We start from the raw sequence: 18,746 nt of genomic DNA on the forward strand, positions 1-18,746 counted from the left end.
AGAAAAAACAGAATTGAAGGAAATGTGGGAAGAGATTTCTCACGAGAAAACTGTCAGTAAGAAGCTGTACAGTTTCAGTTTGAAGATGTTATCGCATCGAGAAATTGGATCCTACGAATGTTCAGATAGGTTATCTTCTGCAAGTCTCTACTCGAAATCAAGAAGAATAATTTGGGCAAGTTTAGGCCTTGCAGCAATGAGAAATCGGGTACTGAAATCTGTTGGAGAAATTGAATGTTTGGCCGAGAATGACCCAGAAAGTACAGATATTTTGAAATCAAACATGTTGGACACATATTATCCCAAAAGAAGTCATCATCTGGAGAACATGTGTCTCTATGAAGTGCTGCAGAACTACATTTATTCACGGAAAGCCGCAGAAGACATCAACAATGGAAAATATAAGTCATTGGTGAGGAAGGATGTTTGGTGAAGCAAACAAAAGGAAGTTTGATAAATCACAGGAAGCTGAGTTGCAACACTACTGACTAAAAGGAATTTTACTACTTGGCTCTTTTACAGCTGTTTAAACCATGGCGTACAGAGGATGAACTACTGGGAGAATTTCAAAGCTATGAAGATTCTTTTAATGCTTGCAAAGACAGCATACAATGCAGTACATTCTCAACTTATCTGCAAATGTTAAATGAAGAAATTGAACAGGAAACTATAATTGCAGCAGAAATAGCTAGAGACAGTTCTCAGGACAGCCAAAGTTCAGGAACACTCAGTCAAGATCCCCTAGGACAACCAATCGTTGAAAATGAAGCATCAATAGCCATGAATGAAGTGGAAACGGCTATGAATCAAGCTCAAGAAGAATTTATAGACTTACAAAAGAGATCAGAAACAAAATTGATCACGGATTTCTACATGAAAAAAAAGAGTGCTCATGCACATCATTTCATCCAATCAGGATGTATGTAAGCGGACAAGCTGCAACTGGAAAAAGTTTCCTTATAAAAGTCATCAGAAGCTACCTACAGCAAAAAACGGATTCTACTTTGTCTTGTGTGGTTACTGCTCCAACTGGGTTAGCAGCATATAACATAAAAGGAATCACCTTACATCGTTTGCTAATGTTACCAGTGGAGCATGAGAACAAAATACAATACAACAAGCTAACTGGAGAAGCATGCTTGGAAGTTTCAAGAGTATTGAAGAAGATGCAAGTTCTCATTATTGATGAGGTGAGCATGGTATCAAACTTAATGCTTGCCTTTGTGCATTTAAGAATGCAGCAAATTCTGAAGACAGACTATGACGTGTTATTTGGAGGAAAACACGTCATAGTTTTTGGAGATCTTTTGCAACTTACTCCAGTTAAAGGACAACCAGTGTTTAATACTGTGACACATGAAGACACGAAGAAGTCATTGGGAAGCATCGGTAATACAAATATTTGGTCCTTCTTTGAGTACAAGGAACTTACTACTAATATGAGGCAAGCAAACGATGAAGAATATGGAAGTATTCTGAAAGATATCAGAATTGGACTACTCACTGAAGCTGGCACGAAAGCATTACAGAGTCGGCTGCTACATAACTTATTTCCAAAGGAAGAAATAGTTGCAGAGAACATATACAAGAACATTGCAGAAAAGAAAAGTGTCATCTGCTTAATGCCAACTCTACGTGAATGCTCAATATTTAATGAGGAGCTTTTGAAATTGGAAAAGGAAGATATCAGGAAATTGGAAGCAGTGGACAAAATTGAGGATGGAAGAATTACTGTCACATTAACAGGCACACTGAAAAATAAATTGGATTCACTAGAGAAGAACATTTCCAAAACAGCTGGATTAGAAAAAAATCTATATGTTTGCCTGAACTGTAGAGTATTTTTAAGGAGAAATTTGGATGTTGAAAAAGGTTTAGTTAATGGAGCTATGGGAAGAGTTGTGGGTTTTATTAATTATCAGAAAAAAGATGGAATTGAATGTTTAAAAATAAAATTTGATCAGATAGAAGAAGTTAAAGACATTTGTCGTTGTTCAGTTCGTTTCATGCTTGTGAAAGACTTATATGTACGTAGGAAGCAGTTTCCATTTTCTATAGCATATGCTGTAACTATTCACAAGTCTCAAGGATTGACTGTAGATTGTGCATTTGTGAACATTGGTTCAACTGTGTTCAAAGAAGGTATGGCATATGTTGCTTTGTCACGAGTGAAAACATTATCAGGTTTATTCATGATAGACTTTGATGACTCAAAAGTTAGTGCTGATGCAAATTGTGTAAAGGAGTATAATAGATTAAGAAGAAGCTATGCTCCTCATTTAGGTCAGTATCCTGTGTTGGAGAAACGTGTAGTTTCTCGTAAAAGGAGAAATGAGAATATCTGTAATGAAGATGTAGAGAGGAGGAAAAAAAAGAGGAGTGATGTAATTGCAAGCAAAAAGAAAAAGGAAAATGAAGAACAGGTTGTAGGATGTCATTTTGAAAATAGCTCTGGTGTCAACTGCTACGCAAATGTAGTGCTGAATGTTGCATTTTATCTAGAAAGTGTGCAAGAGCAGATAATAGTAAATCAGGGAAAAAGATTCTGTTCTGAGTTGAGTCTCCTTTTTCAAAAGCTGAGTAATGATAAAACTCAAATAGAAAGTGCTACTGAAATTAGAAAACTTTTAGATGTATGTTCAGGACGAACACAGTTTTCTCAAAATGTACAGCAAGACGCACAGGAATTCTTGATGTTTTTTCTTCAGGTACTGGAAGAAGAAGGGGTTCCCATTGAAAATGTATTTGGTCTCTCTTATAAATGGGAACATAGTTGTGAAAACTGTTATAATATATGTGGCTCTAATGTTGATTCTGAAAGGTTTATTTATTTAACATTGCCAGAAAGTAAAACAGTCACTTTTGCTAAATTAGTTAAAGATGCTAATCATAGCATGGAATGCAGTGAGTGTCAATCTGACATGTTTTCAACGTTAATTTTAAAGGAATACGGACAGTATGTAATTTTAATGATTCAACGCTGTAAAGCTGATGGTTCAAAATTGGATACTTTAATAAAGAAGTTTACAGGACAGCAATTATCAATTTCAGGAAAAACTTTTGTAACAGTTGCAATAATTTTCCATGATGGACCTACTGTAACTTCTGGTCATTACACAGTTTATCTTAAATGTGAAAAAGGCTGGACACTGTGTAATGATTCCCAATTGATTTTTAAGCAACGTTTGCCTTTTGATTTAGCAAATTCCTATCTAATCTTCCTGAAACCTAAATTTTAGAGAGATTTGGCAACATCTGGACAAAACAATTTTACCATTTTATTGGATTACCATTGGAATTTACAAATAAAAAGATTTTACAAATTATCATTTGGCCTAATGGAAAGGTAACCAATTGTAAGGTGGAATTTTTCCATTTTTTAATGAAACTTTGGATATCCAAAACTTTAGAAAAAATCGGTAACATCTGCACAATTTAAATTTTGGAATGTTATTGTATTGCCTTTGGAAATTTATTAAAAAAAGATTTTTAAAATTACTATTTGGCCATGCGGAAAGGTAAACAATTCTATTGTGGACTTATTTAATTATTAATAAATCTTTCGGAAACCAAAATGTTACAGAGAATCGGTGAGATTTTTACAATTTAAACTTTAGATTTTTATTGGAGTACCATTGGAAATTTAATCAAAAAAGAATTTTAAAATTACTATTTTGCCTAAAGGAAATGGAACCAGATATATTGTGGAGTTACTTGAAATATATTATTTTTGTGATTATGCTTCTGAAAAAAAATTGTCAGACGGTATTTTAAAGAAATATTTATTGTTATTAGATGATATTTTTATAGAATATTATGCATTTCTATAATGTTATGTTTAAGTAAAAAGAGATTGTGGGCTTTTTTTATACAATCTTTGAGATTGTTATTTTTTTTTTGCCCGCTGTTAAATGATGAATGCAATTGCTTTCACAATTTATAGTGAAATGCAATATATTCTGAAAACAGCAAAAAAAAGCCAAAAAATTGTTTTTGAAAAATATGTAAATATGTGTACTGTATTATAAAATGTTTTATTAAATATTAATACTTTTTTCTTTTTTTTCAGATTGAGATAGAAAATTTTTGAAAACTACAACAATTTTTAAAGCAATTAAAAAAAAAATTAAATGAATAAATATTGTTTTGAGTGGCTATGGTAAGTCAAAAATTTCATGGTCCCTTTTTTCCACTTCTCCACAATCACATTTTCAGTTTTTCATTGTAGTCTCTCAAGGACCTTGTAATGTGATAATTGATTTTTAGTGGTTTTTTAAAAAAAAAATAATTACGCGTACCGTACGCGTACGGTAAAAAAAAACAAAAAAAAGTTTTAAAAAATATATAAAAAAAAGTTGAAAGGTAAGGTTGGCTCTTAAAAGAGCCGTTGTGTTCATGCAGGGACAGAGGAAAGAAAGAATGGGAATATTAGACAGTACGACAAATGTGCTGATCTATTCTGTTGTCCACTAGGGAAAGACTGGTCTCCCTATAACAAATTAGATCATGACAAGTGGCGCACCGTATTTCAACCCTCAGAAACCGAGGGTTAATTTCCTGAGGACGAGAAAAAGGAGATGCTCCCCCCACAGATGAAGGGCTCACCTGACCTGCCGAAGATGGACTCGGCCCTGCAGATGATGGTCCAGGCTGAGCTGCTGTGGATGTGCTTGGTTGACTTACTGAAGGGTTACCTTCAGTATGTCGAGCATGTATAATTCTGTGTACATCCTTAAGGTGTCTCAACATGGTGTGATTCCCGAAGGAATACTTCCTGTTGGGATTCCCTCTTGAAAGTACACGCTTACACAGCTTACAAGTCACTAAGGGTGCATTTACCTTTTGCTGGCCCTCTGGAAAAGAAAAATACTCCCATATGAAAGAGGTCTTTTGTTTCCTCGTTCTCTGCCTCAAGGTAGTGCTGCTAGCCTCACTCTCAGAAGGGCTTCTCCTAAGGGATCACAAGCAGAAATGAGGGGAACGGGTGTGGTGTAGGAGAGTTCTAGAACTGAAAGTTGTAAAAACCAATCAAAAGTCTTGTTTCTTGATCACATGACCTACCGTACGCTTACGGTACGCTTACGGTGCGCTTACGGCAAAAGTACGCATGCGCGTTAAAAACAACAGGCACGCCCCTTCACTTCCGCGTAACGTGCGCGTGCAGCGTACGCGTTACGCGCTGTGCGCGCATGACGTGCGTCTACGCATATTGCGTAAATAAACGCAAACAGCGTAGAAATCTAACGTAATTAAAGCAAGGCGTGCGCTTACCGTACGCGCACGTTAAAAAAAAAAAAAAAAAAAAAAAAAAGTTATACTAATAAATCTTACCTGTTTATTTTATAAAAATGGTAAAAAAAAACATATTGTAGAATTTTTAAAATCGAACCATAGTCTTTAAAAAAGGATAGAAAAATAAAAAAAAAATATGTAAAAAAAAAAAATAAAAAAAAAAAAAATTAGCATTTAAAAAACCTTGCAAATTCACAGAAAAAACCATGGGTTGCACTCACGTTATAGTTAGGAATTAGCATTTAAAAAACCTTGCAAATTCACTGAAAAAAACATGGGTTTCACACACGTTATAGTTAGGAATTAGCATTTAAAAAACCTTAGAAATTCAATGAAAAAACCAAAGGTTTCACACATGTTATAGTTAGCTGGACATTTCACTCGTAAAAAACCATTGAAATTCCCCCGTTATAGTTAGTTCAGCTAACTATAACTCGCGCGCCCGCAATGCACTACTGATGACGTCACATATTACATCACTCATGACATGGTCACTGACATCACTCATGACATCACTGATGACATCTCAAATGACATCACTGATGACATCACTGATGACATCATCCTTGTGATAGAGTGGCAGACCTCCTCTTCCCCTAATATAACCATTGAAACACACATTCAAAAATAGAAACTAAAATGTTCAAAATAATGAACATATCAATATCAGTTACAACAACCTATTCAGTAATTCTAAGAACCACATACACATATAGTAATTCACCAACAGTCCTATATAGTGACTCATACATGTACTCACTCATCATATGTACTCATACACCTGTACATCCTGTTACACAATGCCACTCATCCATAGAGTTACTCACACACATAGTCACTCATGCTAATAAAGAATCAAACATCCATTTACTAGCATATACAGTTATACACACACCACCCCACTTACTTCTACAGAAACTTACATATACTTACTCTTTTAAACAATCACTTATAGAAACACATACTTATTCATACAGGAACTCTTCCAATCTCTCACTCTCACATATACTCACTTATATACACCAATAGTCACATATACTAGTTTCAAACATATGTAGTTACTCATAAAGACACTATAGAGACAGTCATTCACTCACTAACACACCCATACACACACTCATCCACCCATACAGTCCTGCACACATGTTGTCTTCAACACATACAAACAGTGAGTCACTCATTCATGCACCTATGCACTAAGTAATACCCCCCACTGAACCATACAGAAACACAGACACTCATACTGATAAAAAACCAACTAATAACCTGTATAGACAGTCATGTAGCTACTCACCAACCCATGCAGCCACTTATACACAAAGTAAGAAACTGATACAGAAATTTAAATATTTAAAGATTACTCAGTAAGCCATGTATTCACTATGATACACTTAAACAGTCAGTTACACAAAAAAAAATTCTAAAAAAAGTATCCATTTAGACACTTATATACCCATTTATTCTTCCTTTGACCTTGAGATATACATAAATATAAAAAATATTTAATTTTCAGAAAAACACACAATCACTGGATGATGTCATCAGTGATGTCATTTGAGATGTCATCAGTGATGTCATGAGTGATGTCAGTGACCATGTCATGAGTGATGTAATATGTGACGTCATCAGTAGTGCATTGCGGGCGCGCGAGTTATAGTTAGCTGAACTAACTATAACGGGGGGATTTCAATGGTTTTTTACGAGTGAAATGTCCAGCTAACTATAACATGTGTGAAACGTTTGGTTTTTTCATTGAATTTCTAAGGTTTTTTAAATGCTAATTCCTAACTATAACGTGTGTGAAACCCATGTTTTTTTCAGTGAATATATATATATATAGATTCACCGCAATCCTCTGCTGATGACGTCAGATATTACATCACTGTATTTAGACACTTATTTACCCATGTCTTCTTCCATTAATCTTTAGCTATACATATATTACAAATATTTATTTTTCATAAAGACACATATGTCATCAGTGACGTAATATCTGACGTCATCAGCAGAGGATTGCGGTCGCGTGAGTTATAGTTGCCTGCACTAACTATAACGGGGGAATTTCATTGTTTTTTTACAGGTGAAATGTCCAGCTAACTATAACATGTGTGAAACCTATGGTTTTTTAAGTGAATTTGCAAGGTTTTTTAAATGCTAATTCGTAACTATAACGTGTGTGAAACCTATGGTTTTTTCAGTGAATTTGTACGGTTTTTTAAATGCTAAGTTATGTATTTATTTATTAAATTTTTTTTCAGCTTCGCACACCGAGCGCCCACGGTTCGCCGTGCGCGCAACGTGCACGCACCTCGCGATTTAAAAAAAAAAATATATATATTTTTTTCACCCTTGGGGGTCCTTCTGTGACCTCCTGACCAAGGCTAGGGGGTCAGGAACTGTCCACTCTGCCCCCTTTTCACGTTCTCCACCTTTTTTTTTCACCCCCTCAGACTGCGAGAGACAAAATGGCGGCTGACATTTCCTGGTTTCGACCGATTTGAATGTTTACCGACATCTAACAACCAATCAGAATTGCGCTCGCGCACGGCAGGGTGCGCGCCCAGTGTGCGCACGGTGCGCGCGTATAGATATTGATATGCTTTGAAATGCTATTTTCTCAGGAAATACTGAACAGATTTACACCAGACCTGCAAAAGGCACTTCCTTGACCTTATGGCTACCTCTCTGCCAAATTTCACGTAATTCTGTTCAGCCGTTCGGGCTGTAGCTGCGACTAAAGGTTCTATGGAAAAATGCATGGGGAAAACGTATTTTGGGACCGCCCCTTTTTCTCGGCCCCCGCTTGACAAATCACCCCGAGACTTTCAGGGTAGGAGCTGAACGGAGCGCCCCATTAGTTTTGAAAATTTCGCGAGGATTCGTCAACCGGCGCCAAAGTTATTCAAAATAGAATGAGATTTCCTATGGAAACTAGGTTGTAACTATAACTATCTACTGGCGACCGCCAGTAGATAATATATATCCCATGTGACCTGCAAAAAAAGAGATTTGATTGGTTCATTACACTTCCTATTCTAACTATTGAAAGACCCCACCGATTTCAATCATTCTTTGAGCTTCTTTGGAGGAACATCTCACACCTTAGAACTAGAAGAAACTTTTTGAGGAAGATTTCCACAGCTGCAATTTTTCTGAAGACAATGGCTTCTGCACAGCAACCACCATCAGAATCAGACCATTCGTCCGATGAGGAATTTGTTGTGGAACCTCCACGCCCAGAAAGATACATCCAGAAGGACAAAATAAAACTAATTCAACTAAAGTGACATGTAATATATGTCAAAGAGTGCTTTCCAGAGGAGATCCATCAAAAAAATACTCTTGTGGGACTGTTAAAACACCTGAAGACTCTGCACCCCGTGAACCTGGCCAAGCAGGAATGCAGAAGACTCCAACAGCAGCCTCAGCCAGCAGTGGCAAGCACTTCTGCAGCATCACCATCAAGCACTCACTCGGACATGCGTCCAGAATTTGGAAAACTAAAAATTAGTTGCATTAAATGCAACAAACTCCTATGTTACGGTGAGCAGTCAATTGAACTAATCTGCCGAGCGCAACAAAACCACAAGTGTTAAACTTGTGTTTATTTATTTTTTTGCTGATATTGACTGTTTTGTTCCTCCTGCTGTCTTTTTTCCTTTTGAAAAAAACAAAAAAATAACAAAATTGTTCTAAAAAGTACAAAAAAATTAAAAAACAAAAAAGAAGAAAAAAAACTCTCCTGGTTTAAAAAAAGAGCTACATTTCTTTGTTAGTGTGTGAAAGTTTAGATGAATGTATGTGTAGTACGTAATTGACTGAATGAATGCATCAGTAGCGTATGGTGAATGTATAAGTGCAGAACTATGAGGAAGTGCTGCAGCATCACACAGTAACCTCTTTAACTGCAGTGTGCTGCAGTACTTCCGAAGCACAGGGATGCAACATTTGTACACAAATATATTGCAAATCTATGCTTCTCTCTGCATGGCTGCTTAAACTGCAGCTATGTGGTGACTCAGGCACCCTTGCACCATAGTGCAAGGATATCTGTGTCATGTGCTGTTTGTTTTTCTACAGGAAGACACACCTTCCTGCACAAAAACAATGAGAAAATGCATTTTTCTCCTTCAATGTATGCTGAACATTTCAGCATGCATTGAAGATATAAAAATGTGGAGAAAATAAAACAATTCTCCTTGTTGTGCTTTCCTACACCAATTTTAGAATGGTGCACCATTCACACACATATCGAGATTTATGATGTCTGATAAATCTAGACATGTGTCTTGTTCTATGAGTATTAAGTGCAATCATGCACAACAACACTTATAGAACACCCTTTCAACACAAAGTGGTCTGCATGATGAGGTTGTATTTACATGGAGTATAAAAGTGCACAGAGTGCCTTTTCCTCTCTTTGTAAATATGAAAGAGTATCTTACAAAATAACTATGTTACAAAAAGTGACATATTTCCATTTTTTAAAATTCCTTGTGAATGATAAAAGGTAGGCACAGAGTTTTGTCTGCAAAGATGTTCAAAGAAGAATGATTGAAATAATTGCGGTCCTTCAATAGCTAAAATGGGAAATATTATGAACCCCTCAAATCTCTTTTTTTGCAGGTCACATGATATCTGGTTATGGTCAGATTTCAAAACTACATAGGTATAAACAGAGTGTTTTTAGAAACATGTTTCAACCTTGTAGCTTCTTGCAGACCTCCTCATTCTGCATATTGAGACTTAGTTAAACTTACCTACACAGTAATAGGAATAAAAAATGGTATACATTTTTTATTGCTTATTTTAAAATTTGGATCTGTGAAAGAAAAGGAAAAAAAAATTATAACATGTAATAATTAGGGGTGGGCGGAATTTGCGAAATTAACTTCCACAAATTATCGCGAAAATGTTTAAAATTATCGCAAACAAGCGGAAATATCGCGAAGATGCGGAAGATTTTTTCCGGCATGTTCGCGAGATTTTCTGCATGGTTGCGGGTCGCCAACTTACCCATGTGGTTGCTTGCGGGCGCGGCCATCTTGTTTTGAGTTGTCTCGCGGTGCATGATCGCGAGAAGAAAGACGTGATCGCGCGACGCATGACGTCACTGCGGGCGCGAACTGTCGCGAGACAGCGCAAATGGCTAAAAACAATACAACATCTCATGGAGAACGCGACCGGATCAAGAAAACTTGTCAGCGAACGCAGGGATTCAGGTAAGGCGATCGCGTGCGCGCGAGAATGTATTATTTTACAGCGCGAGCAAGAAACAAATTATCGCCAAGCTGCGGAAACCGGAATTTTTGACATTTTCGCGCTCTCCGCGGAACGCGAAAATGTCAAATTATCGCAATTTCCGCGAATGGAACGAAATTTTCGCCCAGGCCTAGTAATAATACATTTTTTACAACACAGCATAATTTCCACAAAGTCATTTTTTTGCCTTTTTTCCTGTTCTCAGAATATATTAAATTTCACTAAAAATAGTGATTTCAATCGTACTCATCACTTAACAGCGGGCAAAAAAAAACAATCTCAAAGATTGTTAAAAACAAACCAACATGCTATTCTCAACAAAATAAAACAAGATACAAATCACAGATATATAAAATGCATACAGCTAACAAAATGTTATAAGTTTAACTTACAAAAACTGTAAATGTTGTCGCTTTAAAATATTCACCGAATCTAAGGATGAATTTTTGGAGGATGCACCACGCCCACAAAGTTTTTCATCAGTGGTGTGGAAATTTTTTACTTTTCTCGAGGGGCAAACTAAGACCAATGCCACATTCGTCATGTGCAAGATTTGCAGAAGAGTTCTGTTGCGAGGGGATCCTAACAAAAAATACTCGTGCGGCACGGCAAGTATGATGAAACACCTAAGTACCCTTCATCCAAACAATCTTGCACGAGAAGAGTGCAAACAGATGAGAAACACTCCTGTTCTGTATCTGTAAAAAATAATCACAAATAAATGTATATTAATAACTTTCACATTTATACTATTCCATTACTGTACAAACACATTTTATATGAAAACTGACTAAGAAACTATAGCCCTGAACCACAAGTTTGACGATCGTTAAAACACTACATGCATAGTGCATACTACTTTGAAGCAGTTCATGCCCTAAAGCCTACCTCACTAAAAGACTACATGCTAACTGACTAAATGATTACAGTACTTTAAGGAGACACACTGGGTGAGTGACAGGGTGTTTGCTAGAAGTGTATGAATACTAACCAGGGAATTGAAGGTGTGAAACTCAACTGTGTAGGTGATTAGAGGACTGCATCCATTCTGGATAGGCATTTAAAGCAGTCCATGTGCTAAGGCCTGGCTCACTGCATGAGTACTTCGGAACTGACTGAATGGTTAGAGTACAGCAAGGAGAGTGCCTAGGTGAATTTATAAGTGTTTATTTCCTCGGAGCGGGTTATTTGGAATTTATAAGTGGTAGGCTTTTTGCACAGGGAATGGATTAGTACTTGGTATTGAATGAGTCACTAGAGGAGTGCAAAGGGAGTGACAGGGTATTTGCTGGACTGTATGGATATTGACTAGCGAATTGAAAGTGTGAAAGACAAGTGTCTAGGTGGTTAGAAGACTGCATGCATACTGCATAGACATTTGAAGCAATCTATGTGGTAATGTATGGTTCACAACATGAGTACTTGGAAACTGACTAAATCATCAGACTACTGCTAGGTTAGTGCCTGGGTAAAACTTTTACATTTTCAGTTCTGGCACAGTGAAGAGAATAGTACATGGTACTGCACTTTAGTGTCAAACCCTGCCTCATTTTATCAATGCATAGGCAATGAATAGCTTCTAAAGCTACTAAAACTTGACAACATGACCGATTTTAAAACAGTTATCTGTCATCAAATACACTATGTTACCAAATGCTTCTCTCACAATCCTTACCCAAATGTACACAGACTCACAGTGTTATTTTAGACACGCAACGCTATCCCTAGCAGTTTACCAAAACTCATTCGCTAGTCTAGAAGAGGTAATGGTACTGCACACAATCTACATATTTAAGTACAGCACATTAGTGTCAAAGCATGACTCATTTAATCAACGCATAAGCAAAGACTGGCTTCTAATGCTACTAAAACTTGACAACATGACAGGTTTTAAAAGAGTTATCTGCTAAAAAATACACTATGTTACCAAATGCTTCTCTCACAGTGGTTCCCAAATGCACACAGACTCAGTGTGATTCTAGACAACAACCACTATACCTAGGAGTTTACCAAAAATCATTCCCTACTGTGGAACTGATAAGGAAACTGCACACAATCTATATATTTCAGGACGTCACTTTTGTGTCAAAGCCTGACTCATTTAATAAAAGCATAAGCAAAAACTGGCTTCTAATTCTACTAAAACTTGACAACATGACAGGTTTTAAAACAATTATCTGCCAGCAAATACACAACGTTACCAAATACTTCTCTCACAGTGGTTCCCAAATGCACACAGACTCACAGTGTGATTCTAGACAAGCAACACTATCCCTAGCAGCTTACCAAAACTTATTTACTACTGTGGAAGGGGTAAGGGGACTGTACACAATTTACATATTTCAGTACTGCACTTTAGTGTCAAAGCATGAATCATTGTATCAATGCATAACCAAAGACTGGCTTCTAATGCTACTAATAGATGACAACATGACAGGTTTTAAAAGAGTTATCTGTCAGCAAATACATGATGTTACCAAATGCTTTCCTCACAGTGGTTCCCAAATGCACACACTCACAGTGTGATTCTAGACAAACAACACTATCCCTTGCACTATACAAAAACACATTTCTTCATCTAGAAGGAGTACTACATTTTAGTGTAAAAACATAACTCATTTCACAAATTCATAAACAATGACTGGTTTCTAATTCTACCAAAATATAAAAACAGCACAGTTATCTGTCTGCAAACACATGAAAAACACAAATGCTTATCACAGAATGTTTTCTACATGCACACACACTGTCAATAAGATTGTAGAGAAAAAAAGTACTCCCTACACTTTAGCAGCAGAAATACATTAGTCTGATTAAAATCAAAATAGTCTACATACATCCCCTCACAGTTAAATAACTCACCTTTCAAGTTGTTTTGTAGATTAAGAAGTAAATCAATCACACAACAGATTTTCTTTTACAGAATCTCTGCACTGTGCACCTCTCAGCAAAAACAAAGAATGGAAAAGTTTCCCTTTCATTTTCCACACATATACATGTAAACATCAAATCACAATCCTTCACACATAAACTCAAAAGCAAACACACATTTCTATTGGTTAAACATTTCAACCCTTTCCAACTGAAATACATTTCAACCCTTCCCCCAATCTGCCTTCTGCCTGTTACCATAGAAACAGGTCATGAAACACTGCACTGAGCACACAGGTCACAAGTTCAGCACACAATGTTGCTAAACAAGACAGGAAGTGTGCTTGACTTTTCAACATATCAGCTTATCATATATAAGGATCCTTACAATCTGTTTTTCTTAACCAATAAGAATCATACCTTTAAAAAACTAAAATATACACCCTACCTTTCAGTGTAGAAAGTAGTCATACAACCAATGATTTCTTGTCTTTTTAAAAAAAAAAATTCTGTGGATCCGCGCACCCAACGCGAGAGAATCCGAGCACCCAACGCGATAGGATGCGCGCACCGTGCGCGCATTACGCGTTTTTTTTTTTAAAAGGGGGCCCCCTAAGCACCTCTAGAGGGTCAGAGTATTTCCACTCTGCCCCCTTTATATGTTTTACACACTTATTGCCCTTGCTTCTTCTGCCTCGCTTCTACCAAGGCAGAAAATGGCCGTCAACAGTTCCTGGTTTCGAATGTAGACAGACACTCGACAGCCAATTAGCATTCAGCGTGTGATCGGGAGGGTGCGCGCTCGATTCGGGGAGGGTGCGCTTACGGTGCGGGTAGGGTCGCGGATCCTCCCTGGCCATAGATATTTATGTACTTTTAACTCTAATTTTCTCAGGAACTACTGAACGGATTCACACCATTTATGCAAAAGGCATGAGTCTGAGCTGAGGACTACCTCTTTGCCAAATTTGGTGTCATTCCGTTCAGCGGTTCGGGCTGCAGCTGCGACAACAGATCCTATGGGAAATTGCATGGGGAAAATGCGTTTTGGGACCCCCTTTTTTCTCGGCCCTCGCTTGACGAATCACCACGAAACTTTCAGGGTAGGAGCGGAGCGAAGCTGGCCAAAAGTTTGGAAAATTTCACGAGGATTCATCAACCAGCGCCAGACTTATTGGGAATAGAATGTTGCGGATTTCCAATGTAAAATAGGTCCTAACTATAACTATCTACTGGTGACCGCCAGTAGATAATATATATATATATATATATATATATATATATATATATATATATATATATATATATATATATTCTTTTTTTTACATTACATACTGGTATTCACCAGTAGGTAGTTATAGTTAGGACCTAGTTTCCATAGGAAAAGCATTTTTTGACTTGGCTATAACTTTGATGTCATTTGACCAACCTTCAGGAAATTTTCCCCAAAATGTGTCAAAGTAAGGTCTTGTTGTCATGGAAAGTTTGGGGGTGATCCGTGCAGTGGGTATTGAGAAATAGGGGGACAAAAAAGGGTTAGCTTGTAATGTTAATTCACATAGGAACATGTTGTCGAACCTACAGCCCGGTTTTTTGCCAAATTTGTAATATTTCCGGACGAAATTATAAAAAATTTGGCAGAAAGGTGGATGTTGTTACACAGATTGTGCTTTTTGTTATTTGGTGCAAATCTGTGCAGTAGTCTTGGAGAAAATTAGGCTGAAAATTATAGATATATCTCTGGCTGCAGATATTTTGTGGCGGGTTCACAATGAATTGTGAATGCACCTGCTCACAGAAATGCAGTGATTGGCTGGATGCAACCTGAATAGAAAGTTACGGCCACCATTTTATCATCTGGGAACGGTTCCTGGGGCTGAGAATTTGTGGGAAACCTAACATAAGTGGTCAGGGTGGAGTTACTCTGACCTCATGTTTGAGAAATGGGTGTGATCGCAACACAAGTTATGTGACCAAAAGTTTTTTTTTTAAATTGTGCACGATATTCACAGTGATACTGAGAGCGCAAGCGTGCCTCCGTGTACTATCACAGGGATATTGCAAGTATCACAATGTCTCCGTGAATATTGGTGAAAATATATTTTACAAAAAATCAGTGAATCAATAATACGCATTGTTATAGAGATATTGAGACTCTGATAAATGTTTTATAGAGTGATTTAGATTTTGAATGTGGTGGTGGCTATTAAATTCTCCTTTTGCTTTCCGCTTTTCCGAAGTATTTGCGGAGATCACGAGCACTGACATCATTGTGATGTTCGCCCTCACTGCGAAAATGGAAAATAGATTTTAGAGATGGCTGTTCTAGAAATTCACTTGAAAAACATGAGTTGGAAGTGTACAGTAATAAACCTTATGGGTCCGATTACGATGCGGTCATAAATGGCTCCTACTGTCGGTCGGAGACTTTCCAACCACATCGTAATATGTCGGTTGGATTCCTTTCCAACTGCCTCATTACGATGGTGGAGGTTGGAATGGAATCCGAACAGTCATTCCGACTGACTTCCGACAGGCTCGGAGAACCCATTTGCCAGTTGTAATGCAGCCAGTAATCCCAAGGGTGGCTCTTTCCACCCTAGGGATTACAATGTCGGGTTTCTGCATCCTTTCAGTGCCTGCCTTTCCGACAAGGAAAGGCTGTTGGAGCTCGACTTTGGGGGCCCCTAGCAGGGTCGCCTTGGGTACATGGCCTCCAGTTGGAGGCTTGCCCCCCTGTTGATCCCTGCACCCTGTGGCAGGCACATTGGGGTGCCTGCCACAACGTGCAGGGATGAACTGCACCTCCTATTTTATAATAGGAGCATGGGTTCCGGCCGGATAGTATAGAAATGCAACCAAACATTGTTTGGTCGCATTCTAATTAGTCGGTCTCGACCGTTGACCGGGTGCCGGTAAGTCCATGACAGAGACGATGTCAGGCGGAGGAAACCCCACCCGACATTGTAATAGGGCCCTTAGTGCGTAAAATACTGTAATATGTGGGCATACATGTGTTTTTCACTTTTTTTAAAAGGCATGAATGTCACGGTTAACTGCGTCGTCGTGACTCTCCGAATAACCCCATAAATGGAAAATAGGTCCTAAAGATAGATATTTTAGAAACCTAGCACCAAAAGGTGAGTTGAAACATGTTTCTAAAGAAGCATTTATATAGTAATATATGTAGCGCAATGTTTAGAATGGATTTTTTTACTTATTATGTTTGGATATGCTTGTGGAGTTAAGTGTCTGCTTTTGTGATGCGTTCTCGCGATGTGTCCACGACCATCGCGACGTTGTCACGAAGATCCCCAAAAACTGAAAAAATGACCTTTTAAAAAAATATAAACAATATTTTGAGTAGTAGGGTGGCTCTGACAAGAGCATTTATGTTGATTCTGTATATATATGAGCTACACATAAGACTGGATGCAGAGTTTAAGGTTACTTAGAAACACCCTGTTGCCTTCATCTGTAAAGTGCACTCCATCATTTCTATAAATTCTAAGCATGTCAAAACAGAGTTTGCTGTTATAGATACAGCCCATGCGATGGTCTCTGAAGAATGCAGAAACAGTTTTATTGACATGTTTCTTGGTTCTGTCAATCTGTGTACAGAATTGATTTGACCACTTCCATTTCTGTCTTTGGCATATATTAGAGTATACCAAGACAGTGTGAGGGAAAAGCGACATCAGTTGTGCAAATGTTTCTTTCATTAGGGTTTTCAGCCCTACCCCAGTTGATGTGCCTAGGTCATTGTCACCACAGTGCACAATCATGAGCTGAGGAGCTTGGGAATCCACATTGGTTTAACCAAAGCCAGCAACTGATGAAACCTTAACCCTCTCTGGCCAAACCAAGTAATCTACACATTTGGCAAACCCAAGTCTCTGTCAATACATCTCTTTTTTGCAGCCCCTTTAGGCCAATATACATAGCTGTGGCCCACAATCCATACTCTAAGCGTTTTTAAATGAAGGAGCAATAGCTAGTCAGGAGAAGGCTGGGGCTGAACGAGTAAGGTTTCCGAATGAAAAGCACTTAAAATGGAGGTGTTTTTTTTTTTTTTAAAATATGAATTTAATTGGTTGCTGTCAGCATGAAAGTGAATAAAACTAGGTAAAGTGTTGGATGCCTTAGCAACAGGTCCTATTATTGGCGGTTGTTTAAAAGAAATGTAATACAGACATGGATATCCTTTGAATCTGTGGGTTAAACAACACCTGCTGTATCTAATTTAAAAGTTTCATGTTCCTTCTAAGATATGCTGTGAACTTGTGACCTACTGGTTCCACTGGGTTGAAGGTACACTGAGCTAAGAGCGTATTCTGGGAAGGGTGTTAAAGAGACAGAACATGTTTTTAAATGATGAGGAGTTGTGACACAAACTAAGTAATGGCAAACTTTAATTTCCAACTCAGGACTGTGTAATAAACTGTTGTGCAGTATTTCAATTAAATAAAACTGAAGTTAGATATAGGTTTTTTGGGCGATTTCTCCACAGCCATCACAAAAACATCGCGAGCACAAGGAGACAGGGACTTCGTTTTGTAACAGATAGAAGGGGTGAGCAGATGCTAACCATTGACAAGTGGAGCTAGAGTAGTCTAAAATTAAAGGCATGATTTCATTTGCTAACTTCCTCATGATCATAGCGTGGAACGTTGAAGAGGCTGCCATTTTATAGTTGCTTTGTATGACGTGGTGTACAATTCTTGTGCTTAGTTTTTACAAATCTCAACAGTGTCAAAACTATCCAAAAAGAGCTAAAACAACAATTGAATCTATGAACTGAATTTACTGGTATGTATATATCTTTTTAATTATTTAAAAAAATGTAGATTAGAAATGAAGATGTATATGGGAGTTTAAAAAAAATCAGTATCACGATGATATAAAAATAAAAAATATCAGATGAACTATATCACCCAGAGGGCATGTTTTTAAGATGTTAGTACTGTTGAAAGTTAACATGAGTAATGCCTTTAAAAATGACAATGTTTTAAATGTCTAAGCATCATGTGCAGAACTTGGAGATCTATGTTATTTGTATTCTGGGAGCTGTAGTACTTTTGGTCACATTGCTAAATAGGAGTAGTGTAGTCATGAATAAAACATAAGAAAATGTGCTGTGCCTGTATATAAATTAAAAAGTTGTAATACTTCTTAGGTATGTATTAGGAAGTGTTTGTTAATTAGGTTTTTACCTTATATGACCAGTTTACATATGTTTAGATGGTGAGATATGTTTTTTCTGGTTGCAGATCGATATATGTACGATTAGACTGTTGAGTTTACTTAAAGATGGATGCAGT

The sequence above is a fragment of the Triturus cristatus genome, chromosome 7, assembly GCF_964204655.1.
Source record: "Triturus cristatus chromosome 7, aTriCri1.1, whole genome shotgun sequence".
NCBI classification, from domain to species: Eukaryota; Metazoa; Chordata; class Amphibia; order Caudata; family Salamandridae; genus Triturus; species Triturus cristatus.